This window comes from Thalassophryne amazonica, chromosome 12, assembly GCF_902500255.1.
Source record: "Thalassophryne amazonica chromosome 12, fThaAma1.1, whole genome shotgun sequence".
Classification (NCBI taxonomy): Eukaryota; Metazoa; Chordata; class Actinopteri; order Batrachoidiformes; family Batrachoididae; genus Thalassophryne; species Thalassophryne amazonica.
In genome coordinates, this window is record NC_047114.1 from 37,483,273 (window position 1) to 37,500,104 (window position 16,832).

General features: G+C 42.7%; 1 protein-coding gene across 1 annotated transcript in view; it reads right to left on the bottom strand.

Annotated features, from left to right (window-relative positions):
• slc1a7a (solute carrier family 1 member 7a) overlaps positions 1-16,832 on the bottom strand; it is a 181,724-nt gene that overhangs the window by 39,210 nt on the left and 125,682 nt on the right. The gene's annotated exons all lie outside the window — the stretch shown is intronic.

The following is a 16,832-nucleotide window of genomic DNA, read 5'->3' on the forward strand; positions in this document are numbered from 1 at the left end:
GTTGGCAACTGCGCAATGACATCAATTCTGGACTACACTCTATTGACACCACCCAACTACCTGGGAAGTTAAAGACCCGGTGCTTCCAGTTTGGTCTGCTACCCCGGGTGTTGTGGCCCCTTACAGTCTATGAAGTCCCCATCTCAACAGTAGAGAAGTTGGAAAGAACAGTCACAGCCAACATCAAGAACCGGCTCAGAGTTCCACGCTGCCTTACCACCATAGACCTCTGCGGAGATTGTCCTCAAGCTGCCCCTCACCAGCCTCACAGAGGAGTTCAAGTGCACTAAAACATGCCTGCAGATGACACTGAATGAATCCAAAGATCAGGTAATGAGGGAAAATGCATCAACCTTGGTTACTGGGTGCAAATGGAGACCAACAACAGCAGTGGAAGAGGCAACAGCAGCTCTTAGACATGCTGACATTGTGGGGAATGTTCAGCAAGGAAGAGGGGGCATTGGCCTAACAACTAGCTTCCCAGCCTGGAGAAATGCCACTGCTTCAGCACAGAGGAAGATGGTGGTGAAGAAAGTGACCCATCAGGAGGAAGCAGCAAGATGGGCTAAGGCAGTCTTCCTTGGCAAACAGGGACAGTGGACACGGTGGGAGAATTTTGAAAGGATAAGGTTGAGCTGGAAGGGATTTGTGGGCCATGGAAGCAAAGCCATCAAAGCCACATATGACATCCTTCCAACACCAACTAATCTCCACCAGTAGATTGGAGAAAATCCTGAGTGTGTTTTTTGCTCCAGGCCAGCCTCCCTCCAACACATTCTTACAGGGTGTAAGACCAGTCTCACCCAAGGGCGGTACACTTGGCGCCACAACCAAGTTTTAAAAGAGACTTGCATCTACCTTGGAGGGAAAACATATGCCCTACGACCGCCAATATCTAACACCTCATGGACAGCTGCCTTTGTCCATGAAGGGGCTACAGCTATCAGGAGCAACTCCACACCATTGGAGAGAAGCTAGCTGTGCTTAACACGTGACTGGAAACTGCTAGCCGATATTGACAAACAGCTGGCGTTTCCTCCAGAGATTGCCACCACCACCTTGAGACCTGATCTGGTGCTCTGGTCCCCTTCTCTAAAGAAGGTTTATATAATTGATCTCACCGTACCCTAAGAGGATTCCATGGATGAGGCATATGAGCGAAAACATCTGCAATATGCTGAGTTAGCTGGTGAAGCACAACATTACAGCTGGAACACAGAAATCCGTTCAGTGGAGGTTGGCTGCAGAGGGTTTGTGGGAACATCTACCACCAAACTGCTGAGGGACTTCGTAATCAAAGGCCAGAGCCAGCACACAACCACAAAAATTGGATCAGAGGCAGCAGAAAGAAGCAGCCAGTGGCTCTGGCTGAAGAGGAATGACCCTTGTTGGGCCCCAAAGTAACAAGCCAGGAAGTATGCGGTTAGTTTAGGGTTGACTCAGGGAACTGGACACCCCTGTCATGCATAGCCTCATGAGATGTCTGCCACTTGATAACAAGGCAACTGTCACGGCTAATTGGGCATGGGAGAGGTGATGGTCTAGTGCAGGGGTAGGCAGCCTGTTCCAGAAAGAGCCATGAGGGTGCAGGTTTTCTTTGCAGCCACTGACTCCACCAGGTGATTTCACTGATTAACTGATTCCATCTGCTCAAAGTGATATTAATCAGTAAAATCACCTGGTGGAGTCAGTGGCTGCAAAGAAAACCTGCACCCTCATGGCTCTTTCTGGAACAGGTTGCCTACCCCTGGTCTAGTGGTTAAAGTGTTGGGCTTGAGACCAGAGGATCGCTGGTTCACATCCCAGCCGGACTGGAAAATCAATAAGGACCCTTGGGCAAGGTCCTTAATCCCCTAGTTGCTCCCGGTGTGTAGTCAGCGCCTTGTATGGCAGCACCCTGACAGTGGGGTGAATGTGAGACATTATTGTTGTAAAGCGCTTTGAGTGTCTGATGCAGATGGTCAAATTGATGCCGATGTCTCACTGGACCAAGAACCATCATTTCAGTCTTATCACAGTTTAAAAGTAGGAAGTTTCTGGACATCCAACTTCTCACTGCTGCAAGGCAATCTTCTAAGGATTTTATGTGAACGAGATTACCAGCAGTTATCGGCATGTATAACTGAGTATCATCTGCATAGCAGTGAAAGGTAATCCCAAAATGCCACAATATGTGCCCAAGGGGTGCTATATAAAGGGAGAAAAACAGTGGGCCTAAGACAGACCCCTGTGGAACCCCAAATTTCATGTCACTAAGGTTAGAGGTAGTGTTACTGTACAAAACACGGTGAGAATGACTGGTCAAGTATGACGTCAGCCATGCAAGGGCACTCCCAGTAATCCCAAAATGATTTTCCAGCCTATCAAGTAGAATATGATGAGCCACTGTATCAAAAGCAGCACTGAGATCTAACAGCAACAGAACCGTAGTGGTGTCCGAATCCATTGTAAGAAGAAGATCATTCACCACTTTAATGAGAGATGTCTCTGTGGAATGATATTTTCTAAAAGCAGACTGTAGTGGCTCAAAGAGATTATTGTCAGTAAGATAGTCTACAAGATGCCATGACACCACTTTTTCCAGAATTTTAGAGAAAAATGATAGATTTGATATGGGCTGATAGTTTTTCAATCCACTAGGGTCAAGATTAGGTTTCTTAAGTAATGATTTAATCACTGCAGATTTGAAACATTTAGGAACAGATCCAGAAGTTAAAGAAAGATTAATAATTTCCAGCACAGTCGGCCCAAGAGCGGGCCACAGGTCCTTTAACAGTTTTGTTGGTATAGGATCAAAATAACAGGTTGTGCTTTTTGTTGACATTATGAGTTTTGTCAGCATGCCTAGTGAGATATTATCAAATTCTGTAAATCTAGGTAATACCTCAGTAGTGGCGCCCACCTCAATAGCAGGGTGTAGTGGCTGGGTTAAGGCATGCTGGGATACGTTTAACCTGATGTCTTCTATTTTCTTCCCAGAGTAATCCAGGAAATCTTGTGCTGTAAAAGGAGAGCGAACTACAGGTGGTTGTCCATGAATAAGTGTTGCCACCGTGTCGAACAAGAACTTTGAGTTATGCCGTGTTCACACCGGACGCGACGCGAGCGACTGCAGCCATAGGCTGCCATGTAATCCCTATGTAAGGACGCGTTTGGGCGCCAAACCGCGCAGTGCGACGCAATGGATGCGAGTGAAGCGACGCGAGTGAAGCGATTTTGAGCGTTTTGCACGTTTGTAGCGCGATATTGCGTCACGTCACGTCGTGTCGCCCTCCTCCCCAAGTTCAAAAATCTGAACTTTTTCGTCTCTTTGCGCCGCGATGACCAATCAGGGACTGAATATGTAGTGACATGGAGATGTCTGGAGTTTGAAGTGAAGAAGTGAACATGTCCTGTCTCTGGTAGCAGCCTGTGAGCAGGACTTATATCTCTTTTGTCCTTTATTTCACAATTATGAGAGAGTTTTTGGAGCGAGCAGCAGCCCCACTGCAGGGGGAGCGGAGTTTCTTTTTATTTTTATTTTACGTGCGTGCGTGAGGGTCCATGGAGATTATTTTACTTATTAACTACACAGATGTATAATAAAGCAAATGGTGACTGGTTTCTAAAGACAATTATGACAGAGTTTTTTTGGGAAAGAGCGAGGAGCAGCCTCACAGTAAGCCGCAGAGTTTCTTTGTTTCTTTCTTTTTTTTTACGTGCGCATGTGAGCGAATCGTCTGTGTGGAGAATATTTTATTAATTAACTACACAGATGTATAATAAAACAAATGGTGACTGGTTTCTAAACACAATTATGACAGAGTTTTTTGGGGGAAGAGCGAGCTGCAGCAAGCAGCAGAGTTTCTTTTTTTTTTTAAATTGTTTACATGTGCGCGCGTGAACGGGACAGTTGGTCCTCAAACTGGGTCCTGCAGAGGCGGAAGGACCACTGAAAGCGGCCGTCATCCAGACACAGCTCCTGCAGCAAATAATGATACTCTCTGTATTGGGAGCTTTTCACAACAACTCGCTCCGTGTGACCAAGGTCCATCATGATGACCTGACGCCGAGCGGAATGGAAGCTCCTCCTATTTGATGACACACCGGGCGAATTTTCGCAGCGAAGGTCCACCCAAGCAGAGCGACACACCGGGCGAAGGAGGCGCGTCCGTCGCCACGCGACCCCCGCAAATTTGTAGCGTCTGATCGCGCCCGGTGTGAATGCGGCATTATGCTTGTTTTTGTTGATCAAATCAGAGTAGTAAGTCCGCTTTGTAGCCAATAATGCATGCTTATAGTCTAAGATAGTATCACGCCACGCAAGGTGAAATACTTCTAATTTTGAACGACGCCTTTTCTGTTCTAGACCTCTTGCTTTATGCTTGAAGTCACGCAGATACTCACTGAACCAAGGTGACTGTGATTTGGAGGAGGTTTTAACACAGGTGGTGCAATCATGTCGAGTGTAGTTTTGAGCACTGAGTTTAAACTATCCACAAGTCTGTCTACTGACTGGGTATTTGTCAAATGTGAAGCTAAGACATCAGGCAGTCTAGCTTCAAGTTCAGTCTTAGTTGAGGAGTTGATGCATCGCCGTAAAGATATATAAGGTTGTTCCAGTAAACACGGCAGCGAAACTGTAAACTTAACAAGTGAGTGATCAGACACCACTGATCTAAGAGGCATGATGTCAATATTCTTGACAGCAATACCACGTGCGAGAACCAGATCCAGGGTATTTCCACTAATGTGCGTCGAATCCCGAATGCATTGTCGAAATCCTAATACATCCACAATTTCCATGAATGATTTGCAGAGGGGATCAGAAGGCTTATTTATATGAATGTTAAAGTCACCACTCAAATCAAATCAAATCAATTTTATTTATATAGCGCCAAATCACAACAAGCAGTTGCCCCAAGGCGCTTTATATTGTAAGGCAAAAGCCATACAATAATTACAGAAAACCCCAACAGTCAAAACGACCCCCTATGAGCAAGGAAAAACTCCCTTTTAACAGGAAGAAACCTCCAGCAGAACCAGGCTCAGGGAGGGGCAGTCTTCTGCTGGGACTGGTTGGGGCTGAGGGGAGAGAATCAGGAAAAAGACATGCAGTGGAAGAGAGCAGAGATCAATCACTAATGATTAAATGCAGAGTGGTGCATACAGAGCAAAAAGAGGTGAATAAAAAGAAACACTCAGCGCATCATGGGAACCCCCCAGCAGTCTAAGTCTATAGCAGCATAAGTAAGGGATGGTTCAGGGTCACCTGATCCAACCCTAAGTATAAGCTTTAGCAAAAAGGAAAGTTTCAAGCTTAATCTTAAAAGTAGAGAGGGTGTCTGTCTCCCTAATCCAAATTGGGAGCTGGTTCCATAGGAGAGGAGCCCGAAAGCTGAAGGCTCTGCCGCCCATTCTACTCTTAAAACCCTAGGAACTACAAGTAAGCCTGCAGTCTGAGAGCGAAGCGCTCTATTGGGGTGATATGGTACTATGAGGTCCCTAAGATAACATGGGAACCTTATAAGTAAGAAGAAGAATTTTAAATTCTATTCTGGAATTAACAGTACATTCTGAGTGCCGGTCCCAAGCCTGGATAAATGAGGAGGGTTGCGTCAGGAAGGGCATCCAGCGTAAAACAAGCCAACCCAACTATGCAGACTCAGAATCGAATTCCCATACCGGATCGGTCGCTGCCCGGGTTAACAACGTCCGCCACCAGTGCTATTGCCCAACAGGGTGCCGGTGGAAATTGGGCTACTGCTGGGCGAAGGCGATGAAGAAGAGGAGGAAAACGTTGCCACGAACAGCGGGAGAAGAAGTAAACTAGAACGGTGGAAATGAGAGTGGGGACTTTGAATGTTGGTAGTACCAAAGAGGAGGTTCATGGATGTGCTGAGAGAGGACATGCAGGTGGTTGGTGTGACAGAGGAAGATACAGAGGACAGGGTGAGATGGAAACGATTGATCTGCTGTGGCGACCCCTAACGGGAACAGCCGAAAGACAAAAAAGAAGAACAGAGAGCCAATGAAGAGAAGCCAATATGGGTGAAATATGCTCTCTCCTTCTAGTCCCCGTCAGTACTCTAGCTGCAGCATTTTGAATTAACTGAAAGCTTTTCAGGGAACTTTTAGGACAACCTGATAATAATGAATTACAATAGTCCAGCCTAGAAGAAATAAATGCATGAATTAGCTTTTCAGCATCACTCTGAGACAAGACCTTTCTAATTTTAGAGATATTGCGCAAATGCAAAAAAGCAGTCCTACATATTTGCTTAATATGCGCATTGAAGGACATATCCTGATCAAAAATGACTCTTGGCAATGTGTTATATCCTGAGCGGGGGCAGAGAATCAGATGTTCAAACGAGTTATATTTGTAACCCCCAACAGCTAATAAGCTAAACCTAGATTTATAAATAAGAGCAACACCCCCACCTTGTTTCACATCACAAGGGACGTGACTAAATGTATATGCTGGTGGGCAGGCCTCATTTAAGGGGAGGACAGCTGTAGTTTTAAGCCAGGTTTCACATAGCCCAATCATATCTAAGTGATGATCAATAATTAGATCATTGATCAACAATGATTTTGAGGACAGTGATCTGTCCATTTACCATTTATATGGGACGCAAGCTCAGGTCAGATCAGCCTGTAGCTGGCCGCCTCTGGTGAAGGTGTATAGTGTTAGAGACCGAAACACCCATGAGCCAGAGGAGCACTACTGATGATGCGTCCCATAGATTCAACTTTCCCCAAATCTTCTCCAAGTCTGCCATCCACCATTCACCGACAATTCCACCAGTTATCTGTATGTGCTTGCACAAGGATATCAACATCTTATCCTGTGTTTTGGAATCTGTGGCTGTGAATAGTTTTAGGATCCACTGTGTAATTTTGGAGGAATGTGGTGCTTTGATTCCTTTATAAGCAGGCCTAAGGGTCCCACAGATGGTGTTACCCACTGACAGATTCCCCCTTACATACCCTCAGAATCATCGCAGCCTGCTTTATTGGGTCCTAATACAGCCCTGGTTGCCACCAAGCTGTATGTTAAAACTCCTTTGTGAATATCGGTGACAACACTGCTATTGGACTCATATTGGAAGAATGTCCTCTTTCCATTTGTTGTACAGTATATTCTCAAGGTCGGTATCCAGGCAGTTGACCTTGAGGGGCGGGTTTTCTTGGTGAAAACATTGCCGAGCTCAATACAAATACATGTAATTTGGTCACCTTTGAAAGGTGTCTGACTCGTCAATAAAGTCAATTTAATGTACAATGGTTCATTTCAGGTCATCTTAGTGTATAAATCTCACCATTCAAGGCAATGAGATCTGTCAGCTGGCTGTTAGAAGCAAGTTAGAGACAATAAAAAAATGGCTGATTTCAATATAACAGCATACAGTCTGAGCGTGTATCACCGAGTGGCCAAATCACGGAAGCATGAATTCTCGCCTTTGGATTGGCCACTTTGCCTGGTGATGGAGCGCCGACCTTGAGAATTGTTCCACTGACTGATAATTAATTCATAAATAAATAAAAACTACATTTATTTCACAGTTCTAGGATTCCTAACAGTTGCACAGCCACATGGATGCATACTATGAACAAACAAGCACATGTGTGCATGCACGGATATAAAATTGCTGCACGATGGACGGCGGCTTAAAGAAGCTTTGAAAGATAAATCCAGAGCTCAGCTGTGCTCTGTGGAAAACACACACACACACACACACACACACACACACACACACACACACACACACACACACACACACACACACACACACACACACACACACACACACACACACACACACACACACTGAGACCCTGTGAACCACAGATATTCACCTCTGTCAGTCTATGACTCAGAACACTCCTAATGAATCTGACTCAAACTGGCCGTCATTTGATGTTGTTATTGAAAGTCTGGTGGAAAACAAATGATGACAGAAATATTAAAAGCCCTGGACTTGTAGGATTTTGGGAGATGTTTTTACACTACATTTATAAAGTGGATGTGACACACACTGATGTATGGGATAAATAATGGATAAACTTCTCTTATAGGAAGGTTATTCCAATTTTAAAAGTGTTAAAAATTACACTGATAGAATATTTCACATCACAATCTTCCAAGTAAATACTGAGATGACTGTAGTTAAACCCCTAATTTTTTAATAGCCAAAAGCGATCAACAGTGATTTCAATAATGTGGCTTTTTAAATATAGTGTTCTATAAAAACATGCACATTGAGTTCTTTCTCTCTGTAGCTCTGAAGATGCATCAAGTAGGCTGTCTAATGTAAAGCCTGTGTTTAATCAACATACACATTTGTGAAAAAGATGAACGGTGAACTGTGGTGACCTTGAATGAATGAAACCGGTTGAAAAGGAATGAGAGAGAGAGTCCAAAGCGCCAGTACAATAAAATAGGATATACTTTGCCAATCATCTTATTAGTAATCTTGTGTGTCCATGGATAATATGTGTACCCTCATTAATAAGACTCTGAAAAGAATCACAGATAAAATTGTGTGTAGACATAAAAAAAAGGGAACATGGCTAAAAATCAGTTGTGAGAAATGTAAGGAAATTATGTTATTTGGACATATTCTGGTCATTTTCATCCAATGTACATAAGCATGTAGAAAATGTACATATGAATTCTCACAACTGTGGATGTGGGCGCAGGTGTACTAACCACAGATAGGTATGTAATTGCAGTTCGGACACAGAGACTGATTTTTTTTTTTTTTTTAAACACACACCACAAAGAAAAGTAAGGTGCATGGTAAGTATTTGGAGAGGTGGTTCATGGAGACAGCAGCAGTGCTGGTGATGTTCTGAGTAATAACTGGCATGGCATTTTGTGTGTTAGGCATAATTTTGTCTTTTTTAATATTCACAATTCGAGCCACGATCAAGTTCAGTTTTCTTGTGAATGGACCTGCATATCACTGGTATTCATGCACAGGCCTGATCCATATTTCCCATGAATGGACATACACGACTCCTCAGCAGTAGGAGAAGCTGGGACACAGTGGATCAGAAATGTTGTTTTGTGGCAGCATAAACACATAATGCATAGGTTTAGGTCATTCTATTGTGGATTTAATACATCCAGTTATTGTTTATAAGGCTGTTTTATTTATGTCTCCCCAAGTGTAATTTGCAGGTGTTTAAAATCGATTTTAAAAGCTATTGACTCACTGTGCCCCGTGATTCACCGTGCCCCAGTTTCCCCTAAGTTAGACCCATTTCCGGCAGACGTTGGCTTCCGCCAGAGCTGCGCCTTGTCACCAGTTCTGTTTGTGATATTCATGGACAGGATATCAAGGCATAGTTGGGGGGAGGAGGGTCTTCTATTTGGTGGGTTCAGGGTCTCATCACTGCTTTTTGCAGATGATGTGGTCCTGTTGCTTCATTGGCTTGTGATCTCCAACACTCACTGGGTCAGTTTGCAGCTGAGCGTGAAGCAGCTGGGATGAGGATCAGCACCTCTAAATCTGAGGCCATGGCTCTCAGCAGGAAACCGAAAGACTGCGTACTGTGGGTAGGGAATGAGGTCTTGCCTCATGTGAAGGAATTCAAGAACGAACCTCGGGAGTGAGGGGCCAAAGGAGTGTGAGATTGGCTGGAGAATCAGAGCAGCAGGGACAATTTTGCATTCACTTTAACGTACTGTTGTGATGAAAAGGGAGTTGAGCCGAAAGGCAAAGTTTTCATTCTACTGGTCAATCTTCGTTCCACTTCTTATTGATCTGTTCACTTTAATCTATGAGGCAGTATTTAATTTTGACGTAATCAGTACTCAGTAAGAGGACTAAATGACACTTAGATTCCAGCCTCAGTGGACCATGGCCTACACAAATGTGTATGATAGCCATCCCAGGGTGGTAGCTGTAGTCAGGTAGGGGTCAATGAAGAATTACACAGAAGTCAAAATTTAAAAATGCTCCAATCGTATTGAAAACTACACTGCATTATTTGTCTGATCATAATGATTCCAAAAGGTATAGCTTGGACTATCTATGACTGAATTCTGTGGCGTTATGGAGGAAAAACAGCAACAGAAAAACGCTTTGTACAGGGGTCAAAAGTAAAAGCTGCTCCAGTAAAAAGTGATGCAAATTATTGGTTGAACCATTGATTTCTATTTACTCACTAGATGGTGGACCGCAGCGATCCGCTCATTTGCTGGCTGTTGCCAGATTGCCTCCATTTTGGTTAGCGTCTAACAACCAGATGTAAATAGACCTGGGCATGATCAAGGTTTTCAAGATAGTTTCACCATAAATCTGCATTTTTCATGCTATTACTGTGCTGTTCGAATCGGCACAGGCAGAAAGGGCAGATCGAATCACAGATCTGGCAACTTGCTTCTGATGGACTGTTTGTTGCTGTCACGCTACTCTGAACTTCACACGGTTGTATATGTTTCTTTTATTTCTGTTTAGCACTGTTCTGCTTATTAATTGTATCTACTCTGAACGTTATTTAACAATAGTCCTGCTGTGAATCGCTAGCAGTTAGCATTCACTAGCGGTTAGCTTTTGCTAGCTAGGTCAACTCCTCCCCTCCCCCGTCGTTACTTTTTATAGCTGTTCTTTTTTACCTGTTTAATACTTCTGTTCATTTTTCAGTCGAACTGCTGTGAATTTTAAGTAATTATTTTACTCCTGTGTAAAATCTTAGGAGCGGCTAGCGTTTTCGCTAGCGGTTAGCTTGCATTAGCTATTTCGGACCCCCGTCATCATTTTTTCATTTCATTTTTTTTATACTTCTGTTAGTTAATTAACTATTTAGTATATTTTATAGCTGCTGCTTTTTTACCTGTTTAATACTTCTGTTAGTTTTTCAGTGTAACTGCTGTGAATCTGTGTGAGCCTTAGGAGTGGTTAGCTTATCCATTATTGGTTAGCTCATGTTTGCTTGGCTACATTCTTGAATTTCTTAGTGCACAGAGTACACTGCAAATCCTACTTTACACCCTCTGTAAATCCTGCGTGATGTTGGAAGATAGGGTGGCTCTCTGTTACGGGCACTCCAGATGAGGTTAGTGTTGGGTCGGCTAGCGAGCCCATTAGCATCAGCTTAGAAACGCCGGCTGTGGAGGACGGCTTTCAGACTGTGGCTAGGTGGAGGAAGCCCCGTAGGGCTTGGTGCCTGGTTGTGGCACCCCGATCACACTCGCCAGTGCGACCTGTGAATCGGTTCTCCCCCTTGGATTTGCCTGATGTGAATTTTCTGAGCCCACAAGTGACTTCCACTCCTGTCTCTAGGCCGAAACACCGGACTTTAGTGATAGGGGATTCTATCACCCGCAAAGTCAGGTTACAGACGCCAGCTGACGTTAAATGTATTCCTGGGGCCAGAGCTCCCGACATTGCATCTCATCTTAGGGTGCTGACACTGCAGAAGGGAAGACAGACGAAGGAACATGACATGACATATAGTCACATAGTTATTCACGTTGGCACCAATGATATCAGGATGAAGCACTCAGAGGTCACAAAAATGGACATAGAGAGGACTCGTGACCTTGCCAGAAAGATGTGCCGGCATCATTTAATAGTCTCTGGTCCCCTCCCCTCCCGGGGTACTGATGAGGCGTTTAGCAGGCTGACATCGTAAAATAGGTGGCTGGTGCAGTTTTGTAGACAGCAAGGCTTTAGCTTTATTGATACCTGGCCTTCATTCTGGGGTCGCCGTGGCTTGCTGATGCAGGACAGCCTCCACCCTACTGGGGAAGGCGCCGCCGTCTTGTCTGCAAACATAGATAGAGCTCTACAGGGAGGGTAACATTAGGAATCTACAGCAGGCCACGGAGCAGGTGATTAGAGACCCTGCAAGGCTTATGACAAATGTGGGTGTAGAATCTGTTAGCTTAGTGGGGAATTTAGTGCAGAAAATCCACTATGGTGATAGTACAGTTTATTTGCCAAGGAGGGAATTTCAACAAGTTGAGACTGTGGCCTGCTTCCGTAGTCATGTCCATAAAAATCATAGAGGGATATGCTTTGCAAACTTAATACCCATTACTATATTGGATGATGTTGAAACTGAGGATGGCCCAGTGGTTGTTCCAGCAATAGCAAAGATTTCGTGTCTGCTACCTACAACGCGCATGGAATGTCTCAAACCTAAACGTACTTCTAGGCATCTTATATATGCTACTCTGGAACCACCCCTGAACCAAAATAGTTCAACTGTTAACCCCACTGAGGTCCTTAGACTGGGTCTCATTAACATAAGACCACTGTCCTCAAAATCATTGTTGATCAATGATCTAATTATTGATCATCACTTAGATATGATTGGGCTATGTGAAACCTGGCTTAAACCTACAGCTGTCCTCCCCTTAAATGTGGCCTGCCCACCAGCATAAAGATTTAGTCACGTCCCTCGTGATGCGAAGCAAGGCGTGGGTGTTGCTCTTATTTATAAATCTAGGTTTAGCTTATTAGCTGTTGGGGGTTACAAATATAACTCGTTTGAGCATCTGATTCTCCGCTCTGCTCAGGATATTACACATTGCCAAGGTCAGAATAAAAAAAATCAGTCGTATTACTTTGTCACTGTATATAGGCCTCCTGACCCATATTCTGAATTCTTAGATGAATTTGGTGCGTTCATCTCTAACTTGTCTGAACTTGAAGCTAGACTGCCTGGTAGTTTGTTCCAGCTTTCACCTCATGAAATATTCATGCCATTGAACTCAAACATTCATTCTTTGTCTAATATTATACAAAGAATGAATGTTTATGAGTTCAGTGGTACAAATATTTCATGGGGTGAAAGATGGTATGTTCCATCTTTCACTGAATTAAATATTCATTCCATTGAAAGAATAGAAAAACAATTATTTGTTTAATATGACGGTGAAAACAGATCCTTGTCATTTGATATTTTATGAATTTACGTATAAACAGTGGTGGGCACAGATAACCAAAAAATTAACTTCGATAACAGATAATAATATAACTGAAAAGTTATCTTTGATAAAGATAAACCAATAAACCACCCAAAAATGTATCGGAAGTTACAGATAATTGATAAATTCCGGTGTTGTCTATAGGACATTTGCAGTTACTAAAGAGCTGAAATTGATTTTTAACATGATCACTTTTGAAAGCATCAAAAGCGGTAAAAAATCTAAAGAATAACCAAGACCATGCTGCCTCCTGCAGGAAACAGCACAGACAAATCCTGAGCACCCACAAAATCAACTCTTTACTAATCATAGTTTTTTTTTTTTCAACATTCTGCCCTTAATGGAAGTTCTTGTTTACAACAATACTCCCCCAACAGAGACACACTAAGAGCAGTCATAAGGCCAGCTCCCTATCAATTTCAACACTCCGGTCAGGCGGAGGTCTTGAAAAATAAAGTCATACTAACTTATGGTTTTTTGAAAATGCTGATAGAATAACTCCATTAATGTCAATTCTGTCATTTGTACAAAGTTAAAATATAACATATATCTTTTAATGTTGAATAAGGCACTAATTCTGAGGTTTTGTAACAAACACAGACCGCAAAGCATTCTGGGTAAAAGTGCTAAACAGTGATTGGTTCAGTAATCCATTATGTAAACCAACACGTTAATGTGACGTGTGTCGTGTGTTGGTTTAAAGATAAATGTGCTTTTGTAAAATATTCCATTTTTATTTGTAAAACAGGCATTTTTACGGAGCCCTGGAAGTGTCATCGCAATTGCATGTTTTAAAACTTTTATGATGTTGTAAAACGTGCACTCAATATTAGTAAGTAAGTAAGTAAATTTATTTATATAGTGCCTTTCACAGACATAAGGCCATGTACACACGTTGTCGAGTATTTGTAAAACCGAATATCTTACCCTTTCAGTTTGGGGAAAAAACTTCATCCACACTACGTTGTTTAAAAAAAAAAAATCCATCCACATCGAACCGTATAAATGTGTTGTAATTAGTCTGCCAAACCTTTGGGTGGCGGTACTGATTAAAATTCTATCCAATCAGGAGCCTTATTCTCTTGTCGTCACTTCCACAAAAACTAAAAACATGGCGCCAACCTCGTTCGTGTGGACCGATAAGGAGTCGGAATTACTTCTAACCGTAGTTTTAGAATACAAAGGTAACAAATATATGCACCCAAAAATGCCTGGACAATGGACAATACCAACACTTTGACAGCAGCCATGTACCCAGACATTTAATACTGCCATGAACAGTCCTGGCCAGTAGATGGCAGTAGCAGCCTTGAAAAAATGTCAAACAAAATTTCAGATAATCCGTGTCTGCTACATTTAAGATGCGTGGAATTTAACAAACGCAAATACACTAACGTCTATAAACCCAGAGAATATATTCACGAGAGTTTTAGGCACTAGAGTTTGCTGTTATCTGTGGACCCTGAACAGAGTGTCTGAAATGCATTTGTCCTGTCGTGAGCGTCTGAGATTACCTTATGCTACCCATAATGCATTGCTGCCTGGCACAGCATGTGCTCACAAAACATTAAAAATTAGCACATTACTTTAAAACGAAAACATATATCTGATATTTTCACTTTATAAACTTCAGACATGACAATAATTTTAAATAACTTGTCTAAAATGAGTGGTTAAAATTTGAACCATAAGTTAAACATGTATGCCTCTGGATGACTTGGTGACATTGCGATTATATTAGTATGGTGTTAAAGGAAATGGCTTTTTTTTGGTCACCAGTTCTCCTTTGCTTACAGACGATAGAGTGGTTTCTGTTTGCAGAGAGTAGAACATGTCTATTAGGAAACTTTTAACAGGTAGGTTTTAACAGTTTTGAAAATGTTTTTCACTGTTCAGCTTAGTTTAGTACGTTATCGGTCTAAAGGTTATCGGACGGTAATTCATCGGAAGATAATTAGTCCGATGATGGTTTTTAAATTTATCTAAAAAGATAATTCAATAATGAAAACATTATCTTCGATAATTATTTGTTATCGGATTATCGGAAGTGTGCCCACCACTGCGTATAAACAACAGAAAAGGGACTTATATTTTGGTGTTCGTCACTGGTGATTAACAGTCCAACACGAACTTTAAATTAGAGTCTAAAATTGTTCTCAGTAGTCCGTGATGCCATGATTTTTCCTCACTCCAGCAAAAAATTGCGTCAGAAATTTGTCCAGCTTTTCATCCTAACTTCATCCTCTTCATCCTGACAGCTTTTCATGCCTCCAGACAGCTTACAGCGTGGTGGATTCATTTTTTTGTGTCAGAAGAATTAGCAGCGTCAATTAGCTCCTTCAAATTGTCATTCGCCAGCAAAACAAACTCCACCATGTTTAGTTAAACGCTGCCCCCAACAGTGTGAGCATGCGTGGTGGCCAATAGCACATTTCATATAGTACCAAATTGCACGCTAAAAAACGGCAAATGGTACGAATAATCCATCCCATGTGACATACAAGCCACCAATCAAATGACAAGGACCCACTCAGCCATTTTATACACACACACACACACACACACACACACACACACACACACACACACACACACACACACACACACACACACACACACACACACACACACACACACACACACACACACACACACACACACACACACACACACACACAACCCCAATTCCAATTAAGTTGGGACATTGTGTAAAATGTAAGTAAAAACAGAATACAATGATTTGCAAATCCTCTTCAACCTATAGTCAACTGAATACACCACAAATGGATGCCTGCAACACGTTTCAAAAAAGCTGGGATGGGGCAACAAAAGACTGGGAAAGTTGATGAATGCTCAAAGAACACCTGTTTGGAAACAGGTGAGTGTCATGATTGAGTATAAAAAGAGCATCCCCAAAAGGCTCAGCTGTTCACAAGCAAAGATGGGGCGAGGATCACCACGTTATGAACAACTGCATGAAAAAAATAGTCCAACAGTTTAAGAACAATGTTTCTCAACGTTCAGTTGCAAAGAATTTAGGGATTCCATCATCTACAGTTCATAATATAATCAGAAGATTCAGAGCATCTGGAGAACTTTCTACACGTAAGCGGCAAGGCCAAAAACCAACATTGAATGCCCGTGACCTTCAATCCCTCAGGCGGCACTGCATTAAAAACCGACATCATTATGTAAAGGATCTTCAGAACACTTCAGAAAACCATTGTCAGTTAACACAGTTCATCGCTACATCTACAAGTGCAAGTTAAAACTCGACCATGCAAAGCGAAAGCCATACATCAACAACATCCAGAAACACCGCCGCCTTCTCTGGGCCTGAGCTCATTTGAAATGGACAGACATATAGTGGAAAAGTGTGCTGCGTCTGATGAGTCCACAATTCAAATTGTTTTTGGAAATCATGGACGTTGTGTCCTCTGGACAAAAGAGGAAAAACACCATTCAGATTGTTACCAGCACAAAGTTCAAAAGCCAGCATCTGTGATGGTATGGGGGTGTGTTAGTGCCCATGGCATGGGCAACTTACACATCTGTGATAGCACCATCAATGCTGAAAGGTACATCCAGGTTTTGGAGCAACACATGCTGCCATCCAAGCAACGTCTTTTTCAGGGACGTCCCTGCTTATTTCAGTAAGACAATGCCAAGCCACATTCTGCACGTGTTACAACAGTGTGGCTTCGTAGTAAAAGAGTGCGAGTACTAGACTGGCCTGCCTGCAGGACAGACCTGTCAGCCATTGAAAATGTGTGGCGCATTATGAAGCGCAAAATACGACAACAGAGACCCCGGATTGTTGAACAACTGAAGTCGTACATCAAGCAAGACTGGGAAAGAATTCCACCTACAAAGCTTCAAACATTAGTGTCCTCAGTTCCCAAAT